Genomic DNA, 18,959 nt, shown 5'->3' with positions numbered 1-18,959 from the left:
GCTCCACCAGATCGGTGTATACTAACACGAACAAATCCTCCAACCAAAATCTTCTCCCGTGTGGATAGACCAAAGTGATTCATGGCTGGTGAAGTGGCGAGGTCCCAGGACATCGGTGTGGTGGATTCGTGAATGCTTGGTACGTGGTGCTGCAAGAGCACGAGCTCATGGCGAGGGGTCACGGTAAGGTCGAACGAGAGAGGCGCAAGGAGGAAGTAAGGGGGCAAAGAGTCAAGAAGATGAACAGGGAGGATAACGCGAGGTTAAAGGATGGGTTTCAGGGGGGGGGGGGGGCAGAACGCGAGCGCAGAGATTAGGGAGGCGGTGGCCCGAGGGTGGCCGGGATAAATCACCCTCCTGGCGTTGGCGGCACACTACCAAGGATCTCTACAAGTCTACTACTTTACTTCAGAGCCTCCTCCTCCTCCTCCCACCCCTTACAGGAGGATGGAGGCGGAGAGGTACGAAGCGTGCCGCGATTAATGGACGAACAAATGTGCTAGGACACATAAGTCTTGTCCGCCATCAATGACAAAGCTGTGCGAATCCATGTATTGGTTGTGCGGGAGCTTCATGTCCCCGGAATGCAGATGGCGGGAGATGTATAGGCTGGGGGTGATGGGGGGGTTAACCTACAGTTTTATCGGCCAGTCTCGGCTGTTCTTTTTTCAACGGTGTCCGGTTCAAGTGATTTGTGAAATGCATTTGGGAATTTTGTTTTTTCCGCTTCGCTTGTTTCCTGCCTTGTGGGAATTTATATTGATGGGAAGCGATTGAATAATCGGCGGGATCCTCTCTCTCAATGCTCTAATGTATCTTGGCTTATTAAATGATTTGAGGAGTAATTGGATTCTTTTCTCTCGTGATGGAGCACTCAGCTGAGTGTAGGATCAATCTACTTGAATAGAGGCTATCAGGAATTCTCGATAATTCGTGAATTAATTCCAACTGCGGGAAAAATATCGGAGAGTGGGAAAACGGAGATTTTCAGTCTGTTGATGCTAATGGGGAGGGATGGTTGAATTAATTCAAGGATCTGAACTGGTTTTCGCTCTCATCGCGAGATTGCAGTTCCGTCCATGAGTCTCGATGCTACGGGGATGAATGGTTGGGGTGTCGCCATGGTCGACTCAATTCCTAATTACGTCGTACTGTACACGCAACTGAATTGCACTCCCCCAATGTCACTGATAGAGACGTCGTTACCAGACGGAGCGGGTAAAATGTTCGATTTTATCCACAAACATCTACCTCCTTCTCACCGTATCATTCTTCTATAAATGGAGTGACACCAATTGATTGAGGTCGACTTTTGTATGGGGCGTTTTCCAGGCATTATGTCGAATAATGTTCTGGAAAACGTGAGGGGTAAAAAAATGATAAAATCTATAAAAAATAATTTGTTCGGCTGTCCGTACAAGTCAGTAAAATGAGTTTCCACAATTTTTTTTACCCTATAATTTATATGATTCATAAAACTTGCCGTTTATATTTTCCATTAAATGACTCATAAAACTTGGAAATTACATAATTAGTCTCACCCGTATCTCAGTACAAATTTTTCACGCCGAATGGCAGCAAGCTTTCATTGAAATCGATGGAATAAAAATTCATTTTTCCACCACCTCACAAACAGCCATCATTCATTACCATTTATCTCGCAACAGCATATGAATATATTCCGCGCAACAAACCGGGTATTATCAACAGCCTATGGGAACCCGTTACATTTGTTTATATACTCACACGCGTAAAATTGTTTCTCCATTCGTACACACACGAGATCAGTCGAAAAGGATATAAATTACGATGCAACAACACGCCCACTAATGCTTTCATTATACAAACGGGCCAATGTATAATTGATTTAATAATAACCCCGTGGGAGGATAGGTTACCTAATTAATTAACCACCGAGAGATACGTATGAATTTTCATGGATGAATTTAACGACAGGTCAATGTATACTGTTTGAGGTAATACCATATCAGAATCATTGCGCATAAATTTCCATTCTCAAGTTGAATTTAAATTATTATGTTTTTTTCTTTACATGTCTAGGGTAGTGTTAATACTACACTGTTAACAGAACTGTGAGATCATTTACATAAGCACAATGTGTCTATCGATATGTATTCTATCGCAGCTCGATTGAATTACCATTTAATCGACTCGATGGAAAACTCAATGGCGGTAAAAACAATGAGATTAACTTTTCGACCTGCCTAGATCGGAAAATAAATGAAGGAGTGAGCGATATTTCATTCCAGGGTGTTAGGGGGCCCTCCCACCCTCACCCCTCTGGGAATTTCTGACGAAGATGTATGAGTCATTGAGGGTACGCGGGACAGATGGATTCTTTCACTTATTGGCGGGGGAACGAGAGCCTGTTTCTTCCATGTTTTGACGGTTTGGTAAATGACTTTTCAATGGCGCATCGTCCATGACAGACATGTACTTCTCGAGATCGCGAGACGGAAAATACAGAGGTGCTTTGAGGCGAGATAGACTCTTGAAAAAAAAGTCGTGATTGAAAATCTTGGGGGTTGATGCAACCCACATTTATAGGTCCGCGAAGTGGAAAAAGGTGGCATGAACCTGAGTGAAATATTCATGCGGAAACCTTCATCCATTACATACATTCATTGTCAATTTGAAATTCAAATCGTTCGGGAATTGAGACTTCAATGATACCTGATGATTTTTATACTAATCATAAACCTCTGATCGGGAAATTTAATTTTCCCTTTATATTCACAATTTCTCTCCTATTCTCCAAAATGCAAAAGTCGTAAATATCTTGCACTCTTCCACCGTCGGACCCCTGTAATCTATAATTAGTCTTCCCTAACATTGTACATAATTGCTCCCTTATCTCGTCCATAAATAATCGCTCGCAATAGCAGAAAAAAATCTCCGATGACAGCACTTCCCTGACAGGTTTTTCTCCAAGTCATTAGTGGCACTCCACAATCACTGTATAAATTAACAAATTAACATCCTTGCATCGTTTACTTTGCATGTACCACTTGCCTCGGATATTCGTGTAAATTAGCTAAAACGTTCACTGATTATTTTTTCTTAATTTTTTATTCCGTTAATTCTTCGATCCACCAAGTATCCCGACACTTTCCACGTAATCAATTCGCGCATATAACGGCCTTCCCCGGGATCAAAGGTGTTTTGAGTAGATGTAGTAATTATCTGCCTCACTTAAGCGTATTAGTTCGATGAAATACACTGAAAATTATGACGACGCGCTTTTTCTTTCTGCAATATGAGTGAGAAAGGTTAGACTACCCACGACAATATTTATCTCGACACAAATTACAATTAATTTTCTTGCTTCACGGTGCATTACAGTCTTGTGTCAAAAGTTATGTTTTAGAATTATTGCGTTTTCGAATAATCATTCAGCAATCTTAATCGATCTGTATTCTCTACAAGCTTTCACCTCGGCTAAGCTCTGTTGCAATAAGAAGTACATGTTTATGGACCCCATTACCATTGCAATTGTAGGGAATGATAAATATTGACAACAACCATTATTCACACTTCACCAATGAGACCTTGACTGATGAAACAATAATTTATGGCAATGGATAAATTAGTATTAGCAATTAGGCACTTTTGCTGAATTTTTCGAAATGTAGAGGCCCTAGTTAATGGCTGCGGAGCGAAACAAGTCACGTTTTTCGTAAATCGAGCTACGCGGTAGCGTCTCGACAAGACACGGCTCTTTAATAATATTGATGACCGCAGCTTCCAGGCACACGCAAAAGATGATAATGGCCCAATAGCTGTTCGCCCACTTTGTTGCATTCGCAATCACCACCAATTATTATTCACTTCTTCGGTGATGGCCTGACCACTAGGGACATTAACGGCCCAGCAGCAAGAAATACCCGCGTTAATCGCACTGGTACGATAAAGAGAGACTCTAAAATGTGCTCGAATTATTCAGCCGCGAGGCAGCGAGAAACAGGAAGAGAAACGGGAAATGAAAAATTAAATTACAAAAAAAACAGCATAATGAATCGCGTGAAGATTATTAATGTTCGACTCTCTGTCCAACCGCAGTCGGCGCGACGAGGACAGGTTATATCCCTGTAAATTAGAGAAATTCATTAAGCATTTAGCATTTACTGTCTACGGTTTCAACACACACGCATGTCTTTTCATCTCGCGGGAGTTCTCTTTCTGACTCTCAGCCCAGTGTCTCATGGATAACATTCCGAAGAGAGGGACAGGGGGGGGGGGGTCTACAGGGGGTACACCAAACGCAGCCCAACCAGTTTGTGTCGGCGCGGCCATATAATATCTTAATCTGACGATCTTATCGCGCGCATTAAGATGGGAATATATGGAAGTGGCTTTAGTGTCCCATAAATTAAGATTAGTCAGTCGGCACTTGCCATTAACATTTGCCATTACGGCTATTAACATTAATTATAGCCGGGCTTCCACGCTATAAACCACGAGGTTGCCCCTTTATCTCGGCTGGATTTTTTATATTTTTTATTATTATACACTCGGCTCATTCCCTTTCCTTATTTTTCGCGTTTTTTGTCCCATGGGGAGTTACTCAACACTCACTCCTCAATTTTCCCGCAGCTTCCATTATTTTTCCTCACGAATGGAAGCACTAGATTTTTTAATAACCGGATAATTAGAATTTTTTCCGCTACCCCTTCTAAAATGTTTATGGAAAATTTCACTGATTTTTTTATCCTCCTTGGAATGAATAAATTGAGGGAATTGAAAATATTACGCATACTGTGAGAAAGATAATTGAGATGAATTAAATGACGCATTAAGTATGTAATTAATTGTATCTCGTGATGACTGCTTCGGTCGTGACATTTATCCTCTGTATGCCGACGTGCTACCGTCTACTGACGTCCCTGCCCCCTATCCCCTGCACCCCTTCTATGGCGCTCGGACGAGTTAAATTTATGGCCACATTTCTTCTCTCGTCATTAGCATATATTCAGAATATATCTTAATTTTACAGTCGCATTTTAACTCAATGTCAGAGGGAGGATATAACATTTAATATATGATCCTACTTTCGGTTGGTAATAATTAAAAAAAAACCATGAATGCGAATGAAAAATGTGATGATACAAGAATTGCCGTTATGGGTGGTTATAAATGGGTGAGTTATACTTTTATAACTTCTTGAAGATCGTAAAATGCGATTTCATTCAACGATTCATTGGCTTATGATAATTTACTGATGAGAAATCGAGAGTTAGCAAATATCTCGAACCGTTGAAAAAAATTATTGTTCAATTGACAATATTTTATAGTAGAAGTGAGTATAATAATAAGTTTAATGTGAATGGAAAAGAAAATTATAAAATAAAATATGGAATGAATATAAAATAGAATTTTTCTAATTTTATTTTAACCGAGTAAAATAAAATACTCATCTGTCACTCAAGTATAAAATATACTTGATTTTTCCATCAAATAAACTCAATTCAATTTGTTTTTTGGTGACATGGTGTTTTTCTTTGTGCTGTCAGATATGATAAATGATAGGGATTTTTAAAAATTCAATACGTCTAATGGAAATGCATAAAAACCGGGAATTCAAATGATCGTAAAAGACATGATTAATATGTATGAAGTCCTGATAAGGACACCTTATTACTCTTGTCAGTAATGTAACAAGAGTTATATTTATCGGAGAGTTGACGGCAAATTAAATTCGATACGGCGACTTGTTAATTTTATTAGCAACCTAGTCTCGATAGTTGGCAGTGTTGATCGAGATCATAAATTGCAACAGAAATTAATTGGAATGTGTCGAATGACTAACAGTTCACTGTGATCACACGGATCAATCTGATTCTAGATGGTGATAGATGGTAATTTTAATATATAGAAAAAAAAAACAATTTCAGGGGAAAAAATTCATCCATGCAGTAATTATTCTGGGCTGAGAGGATCTGATGATGACAGAATCGGTAATTCGCTATCCATATGCATGGCAGTGATCAATGGCAAGTGTAAACACATTCATTACAGTAGTTGAATTTTATACATCTCGTTGAACATAATTATCGGGTGAACCGGCCGATTGAATAATTTATTTCAATTTATTGAATGGATGATATTTTTGTGGACGATCGTTTAAGGGGAAAAATTATTTCTCGATGAAGTAATTATTGAGCAAGTAGAGTCCTCGATGATAATGGGATGATTGGTGTAGTATGACATATGTCGATTTAGTCGTCTACCAGGTGAAGGTTGACAGTAGTCATAATCCATATGCATGACGAAGATCAATCGTAAATAGAAGGAAAATAACTTGAACCAAGTGGGTTTTATATTTGATCTTAGCGCATGAGCGCATCCTAGATTGCAAAGACCATTGTTAAATAACAGTTGACAAACTGATGTCGCAAACTGTCATACCAGCCACCTGTTAACACGCTATGAACCTTTCACCATTCTCGTCAGTACAGGCCATTCGCCACCAAACACGTGCACTCCCCAACACTCCACCTGTGCACGTATGCGCTAAACTAAGTGGCATATTAAGTGGAAAACATTTCGCCAGTATGTTACCCTGTTTTTTCTCACTATTGAAGACATGTAACGACTCGATCCTAGTCCTAGTCAGTGAGTGATATAGGTATTAATTAATCGCCCAGCATCGCAGATCTTTACGGGGAATCCAATGCATGAGAAATTTCAAGTGCCGAAGATCTCGATGGCTGTTGTATCGAGGGCCTCGATCACACCATCGAGATGCTTAATAACACAATGAAGTACACAGTATGACACTGTCAAATGGAAGTAAGTATTTGTCGGTAGTACATACATTGAGGTTTCTCGCGTACTCAGACGAAGGGGGGTAATAAAATACATTCTGTGGCACAGCTAACCCGACAGCCAATATGGCTTCCAACTTTACGACAGATGAAGTGGGACAGGCATGTGCACACAGGTCTGTGAACGCCAATACATAAAAATAATAACAGTGTGGATTGAAGAGAGACAAGTTAAATCATACCGCCTTTCTTTCATATCCAATACGGCCTTACCTCATTATGTACAATGTCGACAGCCCTGTCGTAGCTAACATGAACAACATTATTTATGAGCTGTAAATTTCCTTAATGCCTATCCTTGACTTGGGCATATACGATCAAACAGGCTATTTCTTTCGCCTCAATTTTTCCATTCAACAAGCAGTAGAGAATGGGGCAGAATGGAGAGTCGAACGAAATAAAACTTGTCTGTTTTCGTATTATTATTTTTTACGGTGACAAATATGCTCAAAAAAAATCTCCCACATGTCACTTTGTCATTGGAGAGTACATGAAACTCCTCGAAGAAGCAGACACCGAGTTTGGCATTATCTCGACTCCTCTTGCACCCGTCCGATACATCTGGTTGAACTCCGTCTGAAGATCCTCATATCGCTGTCCTCATGAATCTCCCTAGCGGTAAGAGCCCGACAGTCGGCTATGGTTTTATCCTCTTAATTGCCGAATGAAAGTGCGAGCCTTCAAGGCATCCAGATATCGCCGTGTCAGTATATTATACAACTCCGCTACCGCATAAAGACACGCTCAATGAAGATGATAAGTAAAACCCTTGCTGTCGGTTTTTCACAAGGTCACTGATAGCAAATCGTCCGATGTCTTGTCTTCTTTCATTCCCCCAACAGTCCCCTGTACTTCCCGGATCCTCGGCAAGTTCGCTGCTATTCAAAGGGCAAGGCGAATCGTAAAAAAGAAACAGGTAATTGCGGCTCTTTTTACCACAGAAATGTCTACCCGAGGCTTGATTGATGGACGGCCACTGCCAGGGGAACGAGATCGTCGGCCATTTTGAAGGTGCGTCGCGTAAGGATAAACAACTTCCTTTGTCGGTGCTGACCAATGTCCAGAGCGGGGCCCCCTTTGAGCACGAATCGCGCAATGAATTAGCTGGAGGATATACTGGTGAAGGACCTGCTGGCTATCCCAAGTCAACTAGCGCGCCTCCGGTCTGTTGATGCCTCATGCCCATTCCGCTTCTGTTTTCACTGAATCTACAACTGTCCCGCACATCTCTTTCCTTGCTGAACCCCCTTGAAGCATCTCTCCTCCTGTTTAAGGTATTCAAGGCGTGCTTAGGGAGAATTTTAAAAAAGCCAACGAACTGCCCATTTTTTGTGAATAGGTTGTTGGATGTTTTTTTTAATCTCCAACGGCCAAGAGGAACTTAAACAACGAAAGCGAATTCGGAAAGGACGGCCTAGGCACCGCTTTTTTCTTCACTCTAAATGCTAAAGTACTCCCAGGAATGCATTGATAATTTCTCTGTTTGAGATCATTGATAAAATTCCATCCAGTGGTCACTCAACGAGTATGGTCAGACGACAAAATTGAAGCGTCTGGTGCGTCCGCGGATGCGGTTGAATTACCACTGGACTTGGGTAAGAAAAAATTTAAGAAGTAGTAACACATGATGATTATCAGCTCTGTAATGTCTGCGGTGTAGGAATTATTCTCAGCGCATCGGTTTCCCCTGTCATGGTGTTCTTTCGCCGGAGGGCCTTCACGTACCGCGTAATGTCCTCTTTCTACTCACAACGGGGCAAAAAGTACCGACGCCGGGGCACGAGAATCACGCGTACCAACCTCTGTCGTACGTGTTCCAATAGCGACAACCGCGTCTCGACTATTCAATTTTTTTTAATTAATAAATTTTTTGCTGACGATTAGTTAAAAATATTCAGACTATTTGCCTCGGAATGAGAAGAAAGAAAATAAGTCTCGTCACATACGAGACGAAACACTTATTGGGTGCTTGACCCCAGATTCGCAATGAGAATTAATCTCGTGGTATCATCCGTATTGCCACCGTCGAAAATTAACGATTGTGATTTACGATAAAACAGTGGAGCCCATTGGCCTCCGAAAGAAATGGAGAATAGCGACTGCTGGTGCGGCTAGTAGCGAGTTAGCTGTACTCGTGAATAGCCGTATTGGTTATAAAACTGAGGGGCCCCAACCCCTGACGACTGTATCGCAGTGCGTGCTGGTGCCCCTAACGATGCCGTCATAAATCAGAGTAATTAAAATGCCTGCCGGAGAATAAATGATAGCATGACAATCCCCCAAGCCTGGTGGTGCAGTGGTCGACCACCGGCGCTACTCTCTCTCCATCTCGCTTCGACACCAAGTGTCGTTTCAATACGATGCGCAAGTCGGCGCACGTGGGTTTGCCCAACGTGGGAACTATTCAATTCGTAATTATAAATTATTCCAGGACGGTGACGCAATACATGGGGGCAACAAAATATCAGCATGATTGTTGAAAATCAGATGGAATTTGGGGGAGCAGCGGCGGCGGATCGCCCGAACCTCGGGGAAATTATCATAATATGGCTGATGATGGTCTTTTGCTAGCCATTTCCAATCCCGAAAGAGTTGTATTGGAGTTATTGTCGTGAAAATTTCCGCGCTGTGAATTTTGTCGTTTTATTGAAAAATCTATTCATTGTGGGGTAAAAAGGAGGAATTTTTCCTGGCATTTTCCCGTGCTCATACCCTGTAAAGAAAAATCATGTTTTGAGTATGACATCTGCTACGATTCGGCGCATCCCTCATGTTGACCGTAAAAACTCACTTGAAGAATATTGGGCGCATGGAATTTCCAGTCTACAAGAAAGATACGTCGCTCGTTAGGTCGTCCGTAGGAGCCCACAGGCCACTAAAGACCCGTGATTGATGATGCTCTCTACCTCGTTACACGGAGTTGTCGTGTAAGAATATATACACCTGCCGGGAATCACACCGTACGCAACGGCACATAACATTTCCTACCAACTTTCATCCACATTGTGCTATGAAGAGAGGCATCGTATGGAAGCATAAAGTCATCGGCATAAAAAATGTCAGTAGTTAGCTGTCTTGTGCATCATCGCACGACCACATAAAGTCACTCTAATCAAATTTTCTTACTAGCCGGGAATAATCAACAGATGCATCACCCCTGCTTCATCATAATGTCATTATGTTAAGAAAATGTACCATAATCCATGACTTTTCACCTCTCTCCAATGCCCTCTCGCTCTCACGCGCTTGAAACCCAAACAGGCGCTAATTACAATCGGTGAGGTGAGCCACGTCCTCAATTTATCTGTGTTGGTGCAAGCGTGCGTGCCGCGTGACGAGTGATGGCCACGCAAGATACCTCATTCATGACTTTATTACGTGCAGAGGTCTGCCTCACCGTAAACGCAACCCCGAGGCCGAATTTTTTTTTTTTCGCAATCATCTTGTTTCACTCAGCCCAACTTATCTTATCTCAAATATGTTCACCGCCAGACGTGAATCAATAGAGCACCAACTGTCTATCAAAAATCACCCCCAGGAATACTGTCAAGAGCCTTTCATCACTGGTCGCCATCAATCGATGATGGTCGGTGAGAAAAAAAAAAACAAAGGGCTGAAAAGTTTACAATGTGCTTGTCACATTCTCCCCATCAACAATAACACGCGGATTTTTTGTCAGCTGGGACGAGGTAAGATATTCCATGAATAAAAATTGTCGTAATGACATCCCAGGGAGGTCGGATTTTAATAGCATACCCGTAACGCTTCGGATATTTCGCTCTCTTTTATTACTTGAATGCGAAACAAAGGCCGAAAAGAATTACCGGACTCGCAACGTAAAGTGTGAAATGCACCGCAAAGAGAATTTCAAAAAAATTGGTAACCATGCATTGATCAAAAGGGCCGATATCGGCGACTCACCGATGTTGTACCGAAGAGTGGCCGTATTCCCTCGCTGTCACGACTTTTCTGTGAGTTTTTGTTTCGCTGTTGGCTTTGATTCATCTAAATGATTGCAAATTTCTTGTTCATGTTTGTTTCTTTTCTTTTCCCTTGTGTTTCTTGATATTTTTGAGCGTTAGTGATTAAGAATTAGACATACGTACCAATGGGATATACGTATCCGTGGGGAATGAGCCAGGAAAAAAAGGAGGGACGGGTCACTCGTCCCCGCGTCTATGTCGTGCGTCATCAACGTCAACCGGATGGAAGCTCATTATCTTCACGTCTGTCATAGCAAATGCCATTATCGCGACGAAAGATGGCAGAGCAGTGCTCACGTCTGTCATTCAACCGTCAACGGGGGCATATGCATCGTCAATTCCAGGTAGACGTCATATCTCCATTACCAACAGCTGTATCATCTATGCATAAAGTTTTCTTTTACTCGTGCTAAAATTTACGACTGAGTGAATTTATAAGGTTTGCGTGAGCCAATCAGAGGTAACCAGCAAGAAGATCTTTATGAGCTTACCCGTGATGACGGCGATAGTGGTCGTCCTCTTTGGCTCCGCCTAATGGCTGACAGATACAATCTTTACACTCTTGAGCTGTGAGAAGGATGAAGGAGGGCAAGCTCCCTGTGATGTCTGGGTGTTTTTCGAGGCGTTGTGATTCATTATGCGGCTTCTCGTTGTCTCAGTTGAAAATAATGGCAAGACATGCCACCCCTCTTCAACTTCTTTCGCTGTGATTATCTCAGGTACATAGCCCCTGCCACAACCATTTACTGGGGAAGACAAAGGAATAAAGAAATAGGATGAATAAAAGTTGATATTAACACGTTTGTATATTAATTTAGAATGTGTATGTCTGAGTGGAACTTGATGGGGTGGATAGAGAGAATAAAAGCTTCCTTCTGAGGGGTGGATTTTAATGATTTAGATGGGGAACCTATCTTAATACCCGTACGTCAACACGTCTCATCGCTTTAACCAATAAACATATATGTCAGGTTTTTAATGGACAGTGTGATTGTAGGCACTGAAGGTAGGTCATTATAAGCAAGCTTTATAGTTGACGAAAATCTATCAGTGCAGTAAGTGTCCAACTTCTCATTACTTATCCTTCTCTTCATGTCGGAATGGCAATCAGCTTTGCAATTCCCTTGGTCATAATCAAAGCCACTATCAAAATTGACATTGGCACATGAAATTTGCTAGTACCACAGAAATGGACATAACGTTTCCCGTCAGTTGCTGTAACCCGTAAATCACCTAACATTCGGTATGACGGTTAACTGTGAATGCTGTGCATTGGTACCAAAGTGATCAGCCATCCAGGGAAGGGGTCGCAAAACGAGATGGAGAGACCCTTTAATGTGCAATAAGCCTATGAGAGAGCATACCGGAAGATAGCCACCCCCCCAAAATCTATGGTACTCTAGCCTGGCGTTGTCGCACTGGTACTACCGTATGATTTACGGATGCACCACAACGAGAACTAGAGGGCGCTCACTCGGTGAAGCCAACGTCGTGTTTACGTTTATAGCTCTCGCGGTACTCACTCACTTTCAACCTGTCTCACTCCAACAATGTTGGAGTTTCTGCGAGAGGATAAACCATGTGTGGGCCAGGTTGGAGAAGGGTAGGATGTGGCTAGCGTCGTTTCGTGTCACCGGAAATGACGATCGTCAATCATAGAAGCCGCTCTGCTTTCGTATACTCTATATGTATGCTTACTATACATATATCAGTCTACTGACCACAAGAGCCACTACCTTGGTGAATACAAGCAATGCTTCAGGCGATTTTGGATAGAGGATATGTGCAAATTTTGTTAACCTTATCGTTAGGTGACTCTATTGATCAAATAGTTTTACTATTTTCTTCGCATTTTCCCCTATAACGTCATCTTTGAAAATGACAATGTTATGACAATAATGCCAATAATAGCTGTGATGATTTCAGAGCTATTATGTGCAATAGCATGAGAAATGTTCATTGCCGCTATCACACCGATAATTTGATCGACATGATATCAAGTGTCATATCAGATCCCATCGACAGCTGCATCACTATTTTCAAATCCTGACAACGTGATTGGTTGAAGTATGGAAAAATCTTAATGTTCACTATTTAACAGCCTATATGATCGGTATTCAATTATTTTTCATATAAACCACCATATTTACCATATATTACTCTTACATAATTTCACCAAAATCGTAATCAGGCAAATCTATCACACAATGTAAACCAAACAAGCTAAATTAATCAAACTAATTATCTCTGTAAATTCACAGAAACTCAATCGCCATTGCAATCTGACAAATACAAATTGACAACTAACAATTCATTACCATTCGACCTTTCCAGGAAGAAAGATTAATTGAACATAGCCTGCGATAGCAATCTTTCCGTGTGAGAAGTCAAATGTGCGTGTCTCTGAATATTGTACTCGAGCGTGCTGTGTTGGTACGTATTATTTCTTATTTTATATTTTTTTCAACTTCAGTCTATAAATTCCACCCGCATTTCACGCGATGCCATGAACTCCACCGGCGGACAACATGCAGGAGTATATCCACACAACTTTACGATTTCATTTACGACGAGAATTAGTGCAGAGAGCGGAAGAGAGAGAGACGGAGACGAGTAGTAATAGACACTCTTTCTCACTCCTCCCTTCCACTAAATGAATTTTTATTCCCCCATTAGCATTAATATTATTTAAACAGTAATGGGACATTTGGATGGAAAGCGTAGAATTTATAGTTGCGAGGGGTGACGTCATAGGGGCGGTTATTAATTCCTTTAGTCGTCTCTGGCCATCAGGCTCTCCCTCAAGTCCTGAAGGAGGCAAATTTGTTAACTCTTAACGAATGAGCGTTTGGCGCATGCTTGACCGTAAATGGCGGAGAAATGGGGATTTTGTCGGGAGTTATTTAGAGCGATAACCTGTTACACATCGCCACTCGCCATCGTCCTACACCGTGGACGAGTGGAAAAAGTTCTTTGATCCAGCTTTTCTCCGAAAAACGGTCAAGGACACGTGGCAAATCATGCTTATTAGAAAATTCTATCGTATGTCACAAAAGCCGTGAAAATCAATTTTCCAAACTGTGAAGCTGACAATTTACCCACTCATTTACATCCTAATGACCGACATTAATTATGGGGTGGTAGAATGTACACTTGGTAGTCAAAGAACTTCCATAATTGCTCGAAGCTAAATTACCGTAGAATGGGGGCTCGGTGGGGTCGTGCGTGACTCAACGTACTCCCTGAATACTAGAGAGACCATTTTCACGTCCACCATAACACATCATGCCGACCTTCTGCCACCCTTTTCGGCGAAGCGATGGTGTGTGGTGGCGGTGAGAGAGGGAGAGAGGGAGAATTATAACGAGAGTTATAGGAAGAGTTGAAGGAAGAGGGCCTTTGTGTTAATCACTCGGTGCTTGTTATATATCTACCTCCTCCGGCAGTTATATCCTCATGCCATTTACGATCTGACGATAGTACCTTCCAAGCACGAAGAGCCGGCACGGGCATCATATACCTCCGGGGCTTTTCCCGTTTACAAGATGAGGATCAGGAGGTGGAGGATGAGGATGACTCGGTCGTATCTTTCAGCCAGAGTTCATAACCATAATCATCTGAGATTACGGGGTAAGCCTTGTTTGTGTACGTGTATTTTGTGGTGGGTTTCATAAGAGGCTCGTTTAACGCACAAGCCATTGGTAACGTAAAGTATACACTGGGTACACATCTTCCCCTCTGTTCAGAAACTAGTAACACCACCATAAATCATGAAGTCAGGGTAAATTAATTCTCCTCTCCGCTCATTTCCTTCACCAACACCAATGGATTTGACATTTTACAAGACTCCGATGGCAAAGCGATCGAGAGGTGGGGTCAAGCGGTGTTGTCAGATGGTGAGGGCCTCCAAGCGGCCATCACCAAGCCTGGCAACCTTGCTAATTCAATCCGTGCTATCCCATGGGGGATTTCGCACCAACTGGGATAGTAGTCTGGCTCAATGGCTACAGGATTTGAGGTTTAGAGGGGAGGGGAAGATTGTAATGTACAAGAGTCCATCACGTCTTGCTAGACTTGGTCAGGATGTGTACTAGCTCGGGATATCCGGATGTCTGGTATACAGCGCTTCCGAAGGCGATATCGCACATCGATCTTTCCAAGTGGGGAGCAACGCGAAAACTGTACTGGTTAATCCTATTGCAGACCAGGGGCTCAGCTTGGAGATAACGAGGGAACGAGAGATATCGATGCACGCTTCGGCGAACTTTGTTTGCCACCAAACGCTGGCCATTAATTTTCAAGTGAAGATGACCTTGGATTGATTATGGGTCGACTCGGTATGTGGGAGAATGATGTTTCAAGAGCGGTCTTTTAAGGAGATTACGATTTGTCACTTGCGACGGAAAAATACTGATTGACGAGATTGCGGAGAGACTCGCGTGATGTCCGGACATAATTTTTAATTGGAGACCAATGTCGGGCTGATAATGGCTATTGAGACAAAACCAACAAATCATAGAATGCTGAAATCCCTGCCAATCTTTTAACCCTCATACAACCCCAAATTGATAGAATATCCATGCTCGTCTCAAAGGACCACAAACACTATTTTCTCTGAGGTGAAAAGTCATCAAAAGGGCATTTGTCGTTTGCCAGACATGGCATCCAGGTTAGACAGAGGTGACACACCGGATCGTGCTGTGCCGTGACAAGCCGTCAAGGCCGAACTGAGGCGTGTACTCACTCCGACAGACATTTTCTCATTTTCTCTATTTACGTTGCGACGACGCGAGCGGATAATGTTCCCCCGAAATACCCACCCTCCATCCCCAAACTCTCTCTCTCTCTCTCTCTCACTCTATCATCCACTATTTCGTATTCTACATTTATTCTCTCCGTCGGAAAAACGTTGTTGCACGAAACGGCAGTCGTGCAGTGTGTCATTTCACGTCAACTCTCGTTTGTCGCTACTCTCGTCTCTTAACAACCAGGGAGGGGGGGAGCATCCTCTTGGCAGCTCTTACCGACAAACGGACCCCATGCGGCTTGAAAAAGTATCGCAGACACATGCATGCTCAACTCACAAGCTCCTAATCCATTTTTGCGTAACCCTATTATCCACCCCTGTCTCTACCACTTTGGCATGAATGAAGGGCAAAGGAGCTAAGGGGGTAGGGGTAGACTATATGTGCGGCTTTGGATTATCCTGTCGGTGTGAATTATTACGTGTGACGACTATTGGCCATGGTTTTATGCGACAGCCCTGATCCTTCTGATGGATAGACTGGAGAGGGCGGCCTAATGAGGTGCGATTGGTTTGATTTGATTGCGCGACGGCTGAGTCATTGAAGTGTTGGAAAACAGTTGGATAAACAGTGTACCGTACTCACTCAATCTGTCTTTGTCATCGGGATTCCCCTGGAGGGGTTCACATGAAGTGTTGCGGGTCGTTGAGGTCTCCTTGCAGTGCAGTTTTTTTCATGTTCAATTGATAAGGCCTGCGCGGGTCTTCCCCGACATCTCTGATGGCCGCTGAGATTGAGATGTATATAAAGATTCGGAGCCTCTGGAGGTGTCAGTCATTTCCGTTCTGTCGCAACGAAAAGTAAGTAATTTGAATAAATTTTAAAGTTAGAGTTGAATTTATGAGAAATGTAATTTTCATATAAAATTAATGAAAAATATTAATAATAATTATGCGATGTTAGAATCAAACAATCATGAAATTCATCGCCGTCCTGTTATTCCTCGTGGCAGTCATCATGGCTGTAGCTGGTACCCCATTCAGGGACAAGAACATACACAGGCCAGGAAATGGAGGAATCCCGACCTTCCCAGGACAAGGGCCTTTTAACCCAAAGTTGCCGTCAGGGCCATGGGGCAGACCAGGCAGTAAGCAATTGCCTATCAGCCGAATTTACCGAATAATATAAACCCTTGGGAACCTAATGAATTTTTTATTAATTTTTCTAGGAAACTGAATTTCACTCCGGATATCTCGAATCAAAACTTCACCATGTACTCGACTAAATAAAATCACACATTAAATTCCCCACAAAAGGTCTCTTTTATTGTTCTTCAAACCCCTCTATGACCAACTAATTTGACATATAAATCCCGCCAAGGTGTACAGAGGCAATGACAGTAAAGGAACACGCTACGTCGCCTCGTATGACGTTATCCACTGGAAAAGTGGACAGTGACGAGGGCGAGCCGTGTGTGTCGCTGGTACTCATCTCCTCCACATTTTTTTCATTATTTTTTTCTTTTTATACACCAACCAAATCCAATTCAGCCAAGCCCAGCCAGCGTATATTGTTTTTAGGCGTTAATGTGGTTGGACGTCTGTCAGATGGGAATTCTACCGTTAAAAAATGTGAAACTCACTCGCCAACTGACGGCTCCTCTAACGAGGATGTATCGCGGCTGTCTTGCTCTCCCACCGCGCCTGTCCATTCGCAAATAATTTTTTTCATCTAGAGCAGCCCCCACCGACCCCGAGAAAGACAGAAAAGAAATTGAAGCAAGTTACTAAATGAGAAACAAGCAGTTGATCGTTTCGACAGCTTGATTCCACCAGGCAATATAACGATTATTTCATTTTCATTTAATGTGAACAATTTACAATTGAACTAACGAATGGAATGTTAAGAAATGGTGGATAAATTGTACCTGACATTTTTCAATTTTGATCAATACCACGAACATTGGCAGCGAAGAATTGCGGCACGAGGGGGAAGGAGATGGAAAGCCTCGCCAACGGCTTCTATCATTTTGTTTCCCGGCTTTTTTTTATAATTTTCAGTCGATCAAGCAGTTTCTCATTTCGTACCTGTCAATACCACATTGTCAGAGACTGACGAGTACCTGCCTAAGCTACACATACTCATACAATCCACCTACATTCCCAGTTTGCATGTCAGCCTCAGGATAGGAAGGGAAAGGGGCCGATGGCAAAAGGAGCGAGGCGAATATACGGTGGGACAGGGCATAGTCCGACGTCACTCCAATGTCATTACGGGCGGACACTCACTCCAACTGAAAGACTGACGCTTCATTCACGATTCTATGTGGATCTAGGAAATATATCGAGATGCTGAGATCAGTTAAATGACCCTCTTAGTGGTTTAACCTATTTTCCGGAATATTTTTCTCTGTGTGGAGAGGGCCTTCCTACTAAAAATTCGAAATGATTACCAAACAATTATCCAAATTTGTTTGCACACCGATGTGTAAAATGCGTTTGAGATTGGATCGGCAAGTAATTATTCAGATTGATCCAGGTGTCCCCTCGCGGCGGCATCGCCGAGAAATCGAGACGATTGTCACAGTACGACGGGTATTGATGACGGGGGATAAGACCCTCTGGCCTTTGGCCATCAAATCCCCCCGGAGGATGGTACGAGTGAGTTTCTACCCCGTAGCAAATCCTCCCGAGCGATCTCCTCTCTCGTAAAATTGTAATCGACGTGCAATACACAGGGGACCCACAACAAACACTCAGTAAAATTCTATTTGGTAACACTGTCATCTATCATTCATCAAGAAATACTCCACTAGCCTGTCACATTTTCCAATGTACACCGACTTTTTATCTGATGGAAAGATCTCGGTGGACGAATCAACGATTAATTTTCAAAGAATACATTGAATATATATTTTTTTTTTATGATGAATGCTCCATGTTCGCTCACTAGCCCCGGAAATGGGAAAAGTGTCAGGGATCCCAAAACAGATGGCCATCAGTTGAAACTCGTCACTGTTCAGCAATATAATTGTCAGTGATAAATGGAGGGATTGAGCATGTCCATGGGGGTATAACATGAGAGAGTGGAACTCTCTCGTTACCAGTGTCAGCCCTCATGGTCATTCAATGGAACCGCGCTAATATTTACAGCCTCGGTTGAGGGGGGGGGGACATAAAAACGTCGAAAATGCTTTTGGGCTATTAATAACATGGAAATATACATTGAATCGTTGACGAGTGACAACGCTCCCTTATAATTAAACTCTGGGGATTAAAAAATTTGATGGATGTCCTGCAGCCTGTGGTCTCTTTCATTTCTCTCGGAATTCACGGAACATTTGTTTAGATTCAGAATCGTAACGTTGGGAATGGAAAATCATTTAA

The 18,959-nt window shown here is 42.5% G+C and overlaps 1 protein-coding gene across 2 annotated transcripts in view; it reads left to right on the top strand.

The window, feature by feature from the left end:
* Positions 1 to 16,888, top strand: part of LOC135169045 (uncharacterized) — a 63,899-nt gene extending 47,011 nt beyond the window's left edge. Inside the window, exons 3-6 of one of the 2 annotated variants that reach the window (XR_010300150.1) lie at positions 13,163 to 13,261; positions 16,090 to 16,433; positions 16,537 to 16,720; positions 16,802 to 16,888. The gene's annotated coding sequence lies outside the window, so the exon portion shown is untranslated. Of the gene's footprint in view, positions 1 to 13,162; positions 16,434 to 16,536; positions 16,721 to 16,801 lie in introns of both variants that reach the window. The other variant, XR_010300149.1, reaches the window with a different exon arrangement.
* Positions 16,889 to 18,959: the final 2,071 nt, after the last annotated feature.

This window comes from Diachasmimorpha longicaudata, chromosome 14 (assembly GCF_034640455.1).
Source record: "Diachasmimorpha longicaudata isolate KC_UGA_2023 chromosome 14, iyDiaLong2, whole genome shotgun sequence".
NCBI lineage: Eukaryota > Metazoa > Arthropoda > Insecta > Hymenoptera > Braconidae > Diachasmimorpha > Diachasmimorpha longicaudata.
This window is presented reverse-complemented; position numbering and strand designations above follow the sequence as displayed.